This window comes from Numida meleagris, chromosome 6 (assembly GCF_002078875.1).
Source record: "Numida meleagris isolate 19003 breed g44 Domestic line chromosome 6, NumMel1.0, whole genome shotgun sequence".
NCBI classification, from domain to species: domain Eukaryota; kingdom Metazoa; phylum Chordata; class Aves; order Galliformes; family Numididae; genus Numida; species Numida meleagris.
Genome location: NC_034414.1, coordinates 35735713 through 35748908, shown reverse-complemented (window position 1 = coordinate 35748908; position 13196 = coordinate 35735713). Strand labels below are relative to the sequence as shown.

General features: G+C 39.6%; 1 protein-coding gene across 2 annotated transcripts in view; it reads right to left on the bottom strand.

Moving 5' to 3' along the window:
• The window catches only part of AKAP6 (A-kinase anchoring protein 6), a 322203-nt gene that overhangs the window by 283505 nt on the left and 25502 nt on the right, over positions 1-13196 (bottom strand). The window contains exon 1 of one of the 2 annotated variants that reach the window (XM_021402797.1): positions 1717-1872. The exons of the other annotated variant lie outside the window; for it this stretch is intronic. The gene's annotated coding sequence lies outside the window, so the exon portion shown is untranslated. Of the gene's footprint in view, positions 1-1716; positions 1873-13196 lie in introns of those variants that run through there. 2 annotated transcript variants of the gene reach the window in all.

The following is a 13196-nucleotide window of genomic DNA, read 5'->3' as shown; positions in this document are numbered from 1 at the left end:
AAACCCCATGAAAGTGACAAAATTGAACAGGTCTACTCACTCTGTACTATAAACAATAACTACTTATATTTACTATCCATGGACAAATACACTTAGGTATATTATTATTAGTTAGAATTTCTCATTGCACACTTGCTAATCAGAAACTCTATTATATGAGCACATAGATTTAAATGCTTTGTTTTGTATATTGATAATTATTCCGATTACTTTTAAGTTCAATTTTATATTACAAATTCTCCTCACATCACAATTGAAATTAACCACTTTTTGAGTTGATGTACTCTTTACATGACTGCCTCTCTACGTGTAAGAGGCAGCTATGGTTAAGACTAAAGGCTATACAAGATAACAAAGAGAGGCAGGTGTAATATTACCACCCAGATATGAGTACACCATAAACTTAATCTTCCAGCAAGACTAGAATAGTACTGCTCTGAAAATGAGTTCACTAGACAAAGACGGCATGTTTGATCCAAACCTGTCACTTCACTTTCTGTATGAACTCTAAAAGTATTCTTTAGTAAACATAGCAAAATAGAAATTTCCACTAAAAAGGAATTAAGATTTGCAAAATTTAACTTGTATCTACACAATAAAGCATAGTAGACATTTGATAAGCAGTTCAGTTTACTCTAACACAAATAACAAACCATAGACCTTTTCCACTTAACCCATCCAGCAAACAGGGCTACTTTAGGACATATCCCAAAGACAGAGCCAACCAGAAACAAACTTATTAGTTCTGTAGCACAGCAAATATATCATCATAGATATAAAGCATGTGCAAAAATATGGGCAACCAGGTTTAGCAGGTTTTATTCCAGCTTTAAAGAAATCTGATATGCTATCTTATCTGCCTGTAGGAGAGAATAGCGAATACATCATGCTTTAGCTACCTTCTTAGTTAATTAACAGTAACTGAACATCAAACAAGAAGATTTCTCTACTGTCATGATTAGTGAAATTGGTGATTACAACAGAGAGAAAGAGAAATTAAATAATGAGGAACCTATAGAAGAAGAAAGGAAGACTTCAGAGAGAATTCCCAAGCAGTTGTCATACAGCCCTCTGGTACCTCCTGAATATACACTGCTGCCCTAGCTAATGGAGTAAGAAATAGCATTAGTTAGAAATAAAGAGTTCTTCCTGTTCATCAGGATCAGTCACAGTAGCAAAAATATATTTGAAGTCCTTTCCTAGCCCACCTTAACTCTTCTTACCACCACAACTGAGTCTTCCTGCTCTTCTTCCTCTCACAACCTTCCAGGAGCTGAAGGGAGTTCCCTTACTATAGGCAAGTACCAACAAACTATCAGCCTCTATTAAGTAAGCTCCTGTGGGAACAACTATAACAGAACAACTCTCTCCTGCTTTCCTCTCTCTACCCCCAGGAGAAACTTTAACAGGCTGATTTAGCTGCTACTGTACACCCTGACGCAGAGATAGGCATCAGACAGGACAGCACAACCGCTCCTGTCAGAGGAGCACTGAGGAGGGAGCGATATACAAAGAAGAAAGTTACAGAAGCTCACCCATAAGACAAAAATGCTAATTTCTCCCTCAGTAACTCAGAACAGGACCTGCACCCCATCAAGCTAGGGAAAGAAGGACAAAAACAACCTTTCCCACTCACAGAAAGAGCAAAATTATGAAATTATCCCCCAGCAGACTTCAGCACCCTTAAAAAAAAAAAAAAAAAAAATCTTTGCTGACCTGTTTCCACAAAGACATCCTTCCTACGCCACATCCTGCTGGAACGGCAGAGTGCTGGGCCCATCACAGGCCTATTGATGCACCCATGGAACTTTCTCTCCTTCACGCAGGACAAACAGGTGTTTGGGGCAAGCGTGGGCAAAAATAGGGGACTCCTTTTCTTTTCTTTTCTTTTCTTTTCTTTTCTTTTCTTTTCTTTTCTTTTCTTTTCTTTTCTTTTCTTTTCTTTTCTTCTCTTTTCTTCTCTTTTCTTCTCTTTTCTTTTCTTTTCTTTCAGATCAGGCAGCATTATCAAGGCACCAAAATCCATTGTTTGACTACTGAGTACAGGTGTTACAGATTTTCTGCTAGAGGGTGGGTGGCTTCAGCTGCTGAGCGATTTTGTTCATCGACAGGTGCTGCTCTGGCTTTATTTTACCTGAGTAGAAATCCCTTTACAGTGGTGAAAGTTGTTTGGAGTTTAAAAAGAAAAAAGTTAAAGCCACAATAAGGTACAAAGGCTAACTGTATCTTTGACTTTTAAATGTGTTTTGTTTTTTTAAAGGGGAAATATGCCTGCTTATGGAACTATATGAAATAACTTGATCAAACCTTAGCCTTAAAGATGATTTATCTGCCTTTTTTAATGCAATTCAGCCAATATGTATGCCAAATGTAGACAAACTGAGGGAGGTGCCATGATAAGAGTAGGTACAAGTGATAGTTTTCATCCCTGTAGGGGTGAAAAGGAAGGTGGAATACAGCCCTGAAAATGTAGGTGGTGGCTGAGACAGAGGTGCGGGGCCCAGGAGTCGTGGGGCAGCCTAGCAGATGTGCTCAGTTCTGCAGCCTTGACTGGGGTCCCCCAAGACAAAGGGACAAAACAGCAAGAGGATGCAATGTCCCAGTGATGTGTTAAGCTCAATGATCCCCCTGAGTCCAGAAAAGTGGAAAAAAATGTGACCAGCCACCAGGTGCCTTCTGAATTAAAAAAAAACTAGATCCAGAATGTTTGATTCTCATGTATGTGCTTAAATTAGCTTTCTAGTTCAAAGCTAATGATTTTAAAACAACTCTCCCGACCATATGCATTTATGGTACTTCAAGTCACTGAGCAGTCTCAGAGGTCATGAGCTGAATTCCTTTTTCACAAAGCTAAACCAGAAAATGAACTCCAGGAGTGAAACCAATGCACTCCAACTGAGAGTCAGTGCTTAATCCTGAGACATAGTCCAGTCTGCAGCAGAACCTCCTCAAAAGCCGCTGGTGAAGAAGCCAGGTCCCCAGCACCAGTTGCTTTGCCCCACAGCTGTGCTTTCACTGAGATCCAGGTCTCCCTGGGATGGGCACAAAACAGAGCCATGAGAGCCTGTGGGGTCCCTTCACTTGTCACAGCTCTGGGGACAGCTGGCTCCGCACCACCACTGTTAGCTCTGTGTTGCATTAAAGAGTGTGTATAGCCTCAAAGTCTGGATTCTCACTGAATACAGTACAGCTGCATTCACACAGCACAGAATCTGATCTAATAAATCCTGGTAGGTCTGAGCTGTCTCAGCAGCGTTACTTCTTCCCCTTTTGGTCTTACAAGAAAAACAGATCTTCAAACCCTCCTCCAGGCTCTCCCTGTGGCACAGACTATCTCACCATCCCTCTACTTCTCTTGCATCACCCCTCAACAGATTACTTTTATCACTCAACCTTCACATGCTCTCTGTCTTTGAAATAATTTAAAACCACAATTCACGTATTTTGATAGAACTTTCTATATGCTACTTGCCATAGCCTGTGAAGACTGCATATTTACTTACCACCACCTTTGGTGGGTGCAACAAGGCTGACATTGCCCTTCATAGTCCTTCTACATGCATCTGGCTTCTGCCTGCCACTAGGAAGGAATGGGCATCTATGCTTGGATGGCAAATAGAAAGGGATCTTATTGTTCCAAGACTAGATTCCTCAGTCTCCCATATAAACCCTGTTTTCCACTTCCCACCAAAAAGGTAAATCTTAATCCTTCTTTCCTACTCATTTCTCAACTTTCCAGCAGAGCAGTTCCATATCTCCCCTCACACTAATGAAACTTGTCAGGTAATTGCTTCAACCTATTTAACTCACTAGTTCAGCAGAAAATGATCAAATTTCGGCTAGGTTTATTTTCTGCTAAATTAGTAAAATAAATAGACTGAAGGTAAAGAGTTGAGTCTGTGCCACTCCTACTTTTAGGAGAAGCAAGCTTATAAATGATTTCACTTCTCTCTTCACATATTTATCTGGTATATTTTTTCTGGGCTTGATGGAGAAGTGTTCATACCTCAGTGACATTGTGCTAGGTGCTGGAATCAGGGCCTGTGGTGACAGAAGACAGCCTGACCCTGCCTTCGGGGTAGCTATGTAACACCTGTATGCATTGGTTGACTTTTCTGCTGGTTTTGCCCTGTCTTTTGTGCTGCTTATTCAGTCAATTGATTGACGTCATCACAGCATATATTTCTGGGTCCTCTGTGGTGTCCTCATTTTCATTCTCTGTTTGAATTAGGTTTATCTTTTTAGTGGGTTTTGGGAAATACTTGTCCATCCCTCATGATTGTATACAAACAGATATATTTGTTCAAAGAGACCATATTTTTGGCAATCTAGAGGATGTCATTTATTTATAAGTTATGTCAAGCTTATTTAGCACACTGACTCCCATCCTGTTTTATGCTCATTCAATAGCCCTAGGCTTTCTTCATGGTATGAATTCAGAAGACAGAATGGTTATATTTAATTGTGAACTTTTCTATGCTACTCATCACTGGAGTATGTGAAAGCTTTGCAAAACCAAGCTCCTTCATGATCAGAAAATCCCTCTAATGGGAAAAGTTTAATCTTGATTTAAGGAAAATAAAGGCACAAAAAGTTTAAAAATAACAGTATGATGATACTGCATGTCTAAGATTTGACTTTTTGAGAATACATGGCTTTCTGTATGATATATTCAATTCAAAGCACAGCTGCTGTTGATTTCAGTTTCAGCTGCAAGCACTCAACAAGCCAGTTCCCAGTGTTTCAAGTCAGGTCCAAGGAAACAAGTATCAATATGTCAAAGCTAAGTTTAAAAAAATTAGCCAACATCACAGAAGCCCCGTGATAGAGGCAGAACAGGCAAGAAACATTCTGATCTCAATGGACTAAATTTTGAGCTTCTTAAAAACTTTCATGTCCTTACTTGCTGAATGCTTTCAACTGTAGAGGTTCAAAAGAATACTCCAGAAATCTTCTCCTGTCCTTTATTGCTTTCTCCCAGTTGTCAGAGATCCTTCCTCGACACAGAAAGTGACAGGCAATTTGAGAGAGAATAATAGATGAGCTTTATAATTACAGACTGTTTTAGAAAATGCTCATACAACAGTCAGTTAAATATTTATTCTAGCGTTGTCTACCTTAGCCAAGTAAGGCAGTAAAATTCTAACAGTGGCCTAGAGAATGTTTTTATAAAACAGTATATGTAATTTTATGTGTTTAATCCTACACAGGGTAGATTCATGTCTCTGATTTAACTTAAAACAATGTCATGGTTTTATGATTTTCGGTTATTGGTACTCCACATCATAACATCATGTAGTGAATGTACCTGTTCCTCAGAAGAGAAGGACTACTACAGTCCCCACGGTACTTTGCTCCTCTGTTACCATTTCCAGCCGGAGGGAAAAGATAAAAGCTCGCAGTATAAAAACTTGCAGATCACGAGACCTCGTCCCTTTTTCCGCCGTCTCTCGTCTTGGCAGCACCTCGCTCTCCAGCCGTCTTATCGTCGGTAGTAGAGTAAGGCCTACCTTGATTTTGGGACATTCTCTCTCTCTGTGTTGGATTTATCAGCTTAAATTGTAATTATATTGTATTATAGTGTGTTGTTTTGCATTCCGATATTTTATTTAGTAAATTAGTTTGTTTCTCCTCAGATTGTTGCTGCTGTTCTTTGCTCTCAGGGCCATCTCCCTACCCTTTTCCCCTTTCCCCTTTTCCCGGGACGTGGGCCCTTGGGTCCCCCATCCCCTTTGTCACAAAAATCGGGCCTAACACCCGTAAACCGTTGACAAACAAAAGCTCTATACTATGTACAATGTAGGTAGCAAAATGTTAGTTTAACTCACGTGTATGCATAGGACACATAAGCCAGGGCTGAAGAGCAAACAAAGATATTGTCTATCTATGAAGTGAGGCTAAATTGCAATGTCGTGATAAAGGCAGATGACAGACTTATACCATAAGTGATTCTTCTCTGGTAATCTTTGGGTTTTGAATGTACAACAAATCAGAATACATTTTCATAGCAAGAATATGAGGCAATAAATATATAAAATTGCTGGCCAACAGAAGACAAAGAGCAACTTATCACTTTTCTAATGCAAGGATTGTTAATATATAGCTGGCAATCTCAATACATTGAGAGTTATAAAGCAATGCAGAGTTTGTTCTTACTTACATTCATAACTGATAAATTTATTTCCCAGACAAAAAGATAATTATCAGCTTTTGATTAAACCAAAATCTGGATCTTACACACTTTGTGAAAAATCCATCAAATAAATTGGTTTATTGAATTGTTTAATTAAGTAATTTAATATTCTCTGTACAAATTATTCTTCTAGTTAACAATAACATGTTTTATTATACCTATATAAAAACTAGACATAGATCGATAGAAAAGAATATATAGACAGATATAAAAGAATAGAGACGAACCACAGTCAGCTATACATGTGGATTTCTACAAGACTTGAAAATTCAAAACAAAAAAAACAAAAAACAAAAAACAAAAAAAACAAAACAAAAAAAAAACCCAACCCAAAAAACACCTTTGAAAACATTATATGAGAATATAATGGCCCAGGCACAATGTTTGTACATCTACCTCCTCATCATAGTGATCTAAAAATAATAAAAAAAAGAGGAGACATTACTTTTGCACCATGTAAATTGTTCCACCCTTTAAATAACTTCCTTTATTCTGGACAGAGCTGTTGCACCAGGCCCTGTCTGCCAGCAGAATGAGGCTGCAGTGTGGCATAGTTCCTTGTATGGATTGGCAAAGATCATCTAGTCCAGCAACCAACATATCACCACCACCATGCCCACTAACCACATCCCTCAGTGCCACATCCACATGTTTCTTCAACACCTCCAGGGATGGTGAGTCCACCACCTTAAGGATCTTCAAGCTCCAGCTCCCTTCCATAGGCAGGGTTGCCAACCGCTAGGTCAAGTACTAGATCAGGTTGCTTAGGGCCCCATCCAACCTGGCCTTGAGCACCTCCAGGAATGGGACATCCACAGCTTCTCTGGGCAACTTGTTCCAGTATCTCACCACCCTCTTAGTGAAAAACTTCCCCCTAACATCTAATCTAAATCTTCCTTCCTTTAATTTAAAACCATTCTCTCTTGTCCTATCGCTATCTACCTGTGTAAAAAGTTGATTTCCCTTGTGCTTAAATATTGGAAGGCTGTAACAAGGTCTCCCCACAGCCTTCTCTTCTCCAGGCTGAACAAGCCCAACTCTCTCAACCTTTCTAGATTGGAGAGGTGCTCCAGCCCTCAGATCTTCTTCATGACCCTCCCCTAGACCTGCTCCAACAGTTCTGCATCCCTCCTGCACTGGGGGCACTAGACCTAGATGAAGTACTCCACATGGGACCCCACGAGGGCAGAGTGGAGAGGGACAATCACCTCCCTGTCCCTGCTGGCCACTCCACTTCTGAAGCAGCCCAGGATACAGTTGGCCTTCTGGGCTGCAAACATACACTGCTGACTCACGTTACGTTTTTCATCTACCAGGACCTCTAAGTCCTTCTTAGCAGGGATACTATCAAGGAGTTCTTCTCCCAGTCTGTATACATATCTGGGATTACCCCGACCCAAGTGCAAAACCTTGCACTTAGCTTTGTTGAACCTCATTAGATTCACATGGGCCTACCTTTCAAGGTCCCTCTGGATGGCATCCCTTCCTTCTGCTGTATCAACTGCATCACTCAGCTTGGTGTCATCAGCAAGCTTGCTGAGGGTGCACTAAATCCCATAATCTGTGTCACTGATGAAGATGATAAAGAGTACCGGTCCCAGGACAGATCTCTGGAGAACACTGCTCATCACTGGCCTCCACCTGGCCATAGAGCCACTGACCACAAGCCTCTGGTTGCAGCCTTCCAACCAATTCCTTATCAACCAAATAGTCCACCCTTCAAATCCATACCTTTCAAATTCAGAGATAAGGATTTGGTGGGGGGACCATATCAAAGGCCTTGCAGAAGTCCAGGTAAGATGAGATCAGTTGCCTTCCCTTTGTTCATTGATGCTGTCACTCCATCATAGAAGACCACTAGATTGGTTAGACATGAACTTCCCTTGGTGAAGCCGTTATGGCTGTCTTAGATCACCTGCTCATCCTTCATGTACCCTAACATGTCTTTCAGGAGGATCTGTTCCATGCTCTTTCCAGGCACAGAGGTGATGGTTTTTGTTGAGTGCCACTTTGCCTGTATGCCTTTATGCCTCTGTGAGAGGCTACAAGAAAGACTATTCAGAGCAGAAGTTGTGGAGCAAGATAAACAGTATGAGAAAGCAACGCTGAGAACCAAGGACACCTCCAGAAGAAGAGAAAAGCAAAAGGAACATCTCATGGCTCTGACTGGATAAGCACGTGCGTGCACGGTTAAGGAGTGTTTGTGGAACGCTTTGTTGACATGTAAAGGTGGGTGGGAAAGTTAGAAGAGAAAACTTGTGAATGTATATAAGGGATGTTAGAACCTGTAATAAATGATTTGGATCGTTCACATCTGAGTCCGTGCCTCAGACGCTGCACCTCTGCTTTATCACAAATGTAAACTGTTTGCTTCAATTTCTATCCTGTACCTAACCCATCCCCACGACAGCACCTCCTTCACTTTTTCATCTCCAAATAATTTTAAGGTGTGAAATTGTGTTACCATTTGCAAATTCCATGAAAAGTTTTCTTACTAACACTCAATTTTAGCAAAGTTTTTTCATAACTACTGAAAAATTTTCCTTGAAATTTCAAATATGTCTCTTCTTAAGTCTCTATTTTATTTATTTTAGGTATTCTGCCACTCACAAGGCAGAGGTGTCAAGGTACCAGCAGCCCTTCACACTGATAGTATTAGAGATGATGTTGGAAAAGGATATATTTTCATTAGGCAGCACGTAGAGCTAGAAAAATGAGCATTTTGCCTTCTTCTTAAACATAAGCAGAGAATTTTAAAGATATGTACAAGATGAGAATAAACGCTTTCAAAAAAAGCATAGTTCAACATCAGAGTGAAAATGGAGCTGGTATTTAGAAGTGAAAAAGGGTGCTGGAGAGAGAAGTGGTCCAGTGGTATTTCCGATAGCAAAGAGAAAGATGAAAAAATTATCATATATGGGACAAGATGAAATAGCTGGTGGTATGGAATCAAAAGAAAACATAAAAATAATGTAACTTCTGAGTTCATGTTTTCAGTAAATTTTTAGACTCTAGTTACAAGATTTATCTACAACAGACATTTTTAGGGCTTTCTGAGAGAACAGAGATGGAGGAACCATCTTAAGACTTTTTTCTCCTACTGAGAAACAAGTGTTCATCTCCATTATTGATTATCTCCTTCAATGATTGAGTTTATACTGCTACAAAATTGCTTTTTAAATTAACCCTTGCTATTTTCACAAGGGCATTTTGTACCAGGATGAAATACATTTAATTCTGGCAAGTTCATGTTTATCATCAATAGGTTTTGATGGTTCTACCTGGAAGACACTTATGTGTCATTTGTGCGGGAGTGTTTATTGCTTTGGATCACTATGTTATGCTTTGTATTCCAAGATTGTTCTGATTGCATATATTTAATGACATGCTGTGCAGTCAACCACAACCCTTCCTCTACAATGATTTGGGGAAAGTTAGGGGTTTAATACTAGCAAATAAAACCCCTAACTTACTTGGGGGAGAGAGGGAGCATCAACTTGCAGGTCTAGATCTTCCTCTAGTACATATCATAAATATTTTATTATTTTTGTGCACAGAATTGTAAAAATCTAGGCTGAACTGGTATGTGACAAGAAAGGCAAATTATCAGTGGGATTTTTCCTCCTAAGTTTATGTTGGCACATACTGAAGTGTCAGCTGAATTTCTTAGAAGAGCATCTTTTTTATTTCTGTTTGTACAGTATCTACAAAAGCAAGTTTTAATCCACAATGAGAATTCAATGGCAGTATAACCACTGAACAAGTAAGAGTAAGCAACACATCTTTCTGGTGATGGATCTTTTATTGGTTATGTATAAATTCATGACTATCAAACAGTAACTTAAAATTACAGTAACTATTTAATTCTAAATACTGGTATCCTCTCCCTCATTTCACGAAATTTAATATACATGCTGGATTCTGGACTGTCTTTTATTTTAATCATGCTATGTAGAAATCAAGAACATCATACATAAATTATTTTTACAATCACAAAAGTCTGAGGAGAAGCCCAGATGTACAAAGACTCGTGTATGTTTGGACAAAATGTCTGTTATAGATGAGGATATAGAAATTCTCTCTCAGACACCTACTTAAGCATGAAGTCTAATCTTTTATAAGAGTAACCAAGATAACATAGCGGTAATTTGGTATAACAGCCAGTGGTACATCACGAAGTCAGAATACGAACCCTACAAACTCAGCAGTGAGGAAACAACGATATACTCAAACTGACAGAAAGCTTAGAATTGAGTCAGTCATAAGCTGAATACATTAACGAGTAACAGAATTCTTCTGAAATAAAATCGCAGGGCTAAATGAGAAAAATGTAGAAAAAAATGTTTATATTACTGCGGGATTAAATGGGATGGGTGGTGCCTGCGAGCACCTGGGTGGAGCAGGGGGGTCACGGGTATACGGGGCGGTTGCGTGTACGGGTATAAGTAGCCTTGTTGCACAGCATTAAATTGGCATTTCGGTGCTACATACCGTGTACGTGTCCCGTATGCCCCTGCACGCGGAGGTGCAGACGGAAGGGAAGCCTTAGTACGTTGTCGTAGACAACATATTACAGTTAAGTAGCAGGAGACCACTTGCAGGTACGAAGCTCTATAAATCATCATTTTATTTCTCAAAATGTCACATGGTGACACTGGAAGAGATCAGAGAATAAATGAAAGGCAAGTTGAAGGAGGCTTCAATTTATCCTCATGTGAAATGAGATATAATATTGCAACAAAGATTTTTAGGCACAATTAATGGTGCTTCATGGAGAAACTGGCTAGTGAGCCCCTCAGAGGAGTCTCTTGACTAGACCCTGAGTAGCACACAGGACCTGTTTCAAAAAGTCACGATCAAAAGCTGTTCTCTAACAGCAACTGTAATGCTGTAATGTACAAAAACACAATGTCCTCGCAAGAGAAATGATAAAAATGGTGCCATGGCTGAATCAATTTCAGAAAGATACTACTTAGCTGCTTAAAAAGAAGATAAATGAGGCATCTAAAAGTTTAGTCCTTGCAGGCAAGCTGGAGACTGCTTAAAGACACCACTTTTTAGGCACAGAAAAAAAATGCATAATCTTTCAAAGAAGGCTATGGAAGCGCAAGGAGCCATGAAACAGAAGGATAAAGAAGTTTTTAGTGGCAGGAAGGCATCATTCAAAAAGCAAAAGCTACATCCAAATGAGGAATGTAGAACAGCCTGTACACTGTGGCAATTCAAATGTGAAATCATGGTAAGTCAGGACCAAAAAAAAGTATTTGAGGAGTGTTTGCACAAGCACAAAACCAAAACAAACCATAGATTCTTTCTTCAACGTAACAGGAATGGAAAGTTTGTCAAGTGTCTGTGAAGTTAGTACATGACCTGAGTATGCAAGGGGTGCTGAGAAGCTAAGACCATAAATAAAAAACAACATTTTTTTCACTTTTACAGTCACTATGGAAAAGACTCTCAAATTTCATATGCCAAAACTCTTTTCAAGGAAGTCAGTCACCAGATGAAATATTGGAAAGCGAAGGTAGGAGAAAACAGTTTTTACAGCAAAGGGAGGTTGCAAGGAGATTTCTGCCAGTAGACGATGTGGCATGGTGCACTGATAAAATTCTGTTATTGTGTCTGTTAAAAAGGTGCTGTCTCTAAAGAAATACAGGAAGACACTATAGGAGTGAATAACTATACATTAAAATGGCAGATAAATTTCAGTGTTGTTTGCTGTGAAGCAGTGTAGCTTAACTTACTCTAATATTGTGGATACAGTGATGCCATGCTCAATGCACCCCAGGATATGGTTGGCCTTCCAGGCTGCCTGAGCACACTGTTGACTCATGTTCAACTTGCTGTCAACCAGGACGCCCAGATCCCTTTTGCAGGGCTGCTATCCAGCATCTCATCCCCTAGTCTGTATGTACAACCAAGGTTGTCCCTTCCCAGGTGCAGAATCCAGCACTTGCTCTTGCTGAATTTCATGCAGTTGGTGATTGCCCAGCTCTCTGATTTGTCTAGCTCTCTCTGCAAAGCGGAGAGAGTAGAGGTGTCTGTTCTGAGTCAGGAATGAAATCTTGTGGAGATCATAAATAATTCAATGCAAACCTGAGCTCAGAGCTGTAGAAATAAATAAATAAATAAATAAATAAATAAATAAATAAATAAATAAAGCAAATAAAATGAATACTTTATTTCCTGATGGACTAACACAAGCAAGCACGTGTTCTAACCCAATAAAGCTATTTAAGCCCAAATCAGTCTCACCTTCTGGAAGTGAACTCACAGACCACCTGCCCCTTCTCCTGGATGTAGGAAATCTGGTCACTTTTCCCCTATACTCCACAAGCAGAAGGAACACATATGATTCATCTTTTCCTCAAAGAACTCCAACCTTCACCCATGGTTCTCCCTGAAAGTGCTCAAACACTACCAGCCATTCTGTCTGTAACCTGCTGAGGCACTAACTTTCTTGGCAGTTCACTGATGTTCTTGTGCTGGTTCCTGGAAGCTAGAAATGACCAGCCAGCCATGCCCTTCAGTTAAGTTAAACTTTGAGTGTATTTTATAAATGTATGTTTAGAAGCTCTCCCTATGAGATAGGGTAGTTTTAAAATGTCAGCCTTACCAGTGCAACTGGAAACAAAAGTATAGTTTAAACTGCTGTCATCCACATTTTCTTAAATGTCAAATGCTTGCTGGCATTAATAAAAATTCACGAATATTCAACTTCTCTGATATTTTTTGATAATTTTTTAAGTCTGCATTTCACAGAAAACTATTTCAAATCTCTAGTAGAATCTGTTATGCAACTTGAGACTGCCAAACGTTTGCCTCTCCATCTCTCATATCTCCTGCATCCTGAGGGTGTTTGAAGACACACAGAAGATGGCAGAGGGACAAATATTATATGTATTTCCCTATCAGAAGTCAGTTATTTGTTTTTGTAGCAATAAGCTTTAAATATTTCAGTAATAACGCAAACATCTATCTTCAGGCTCCATAAAGGAGCATA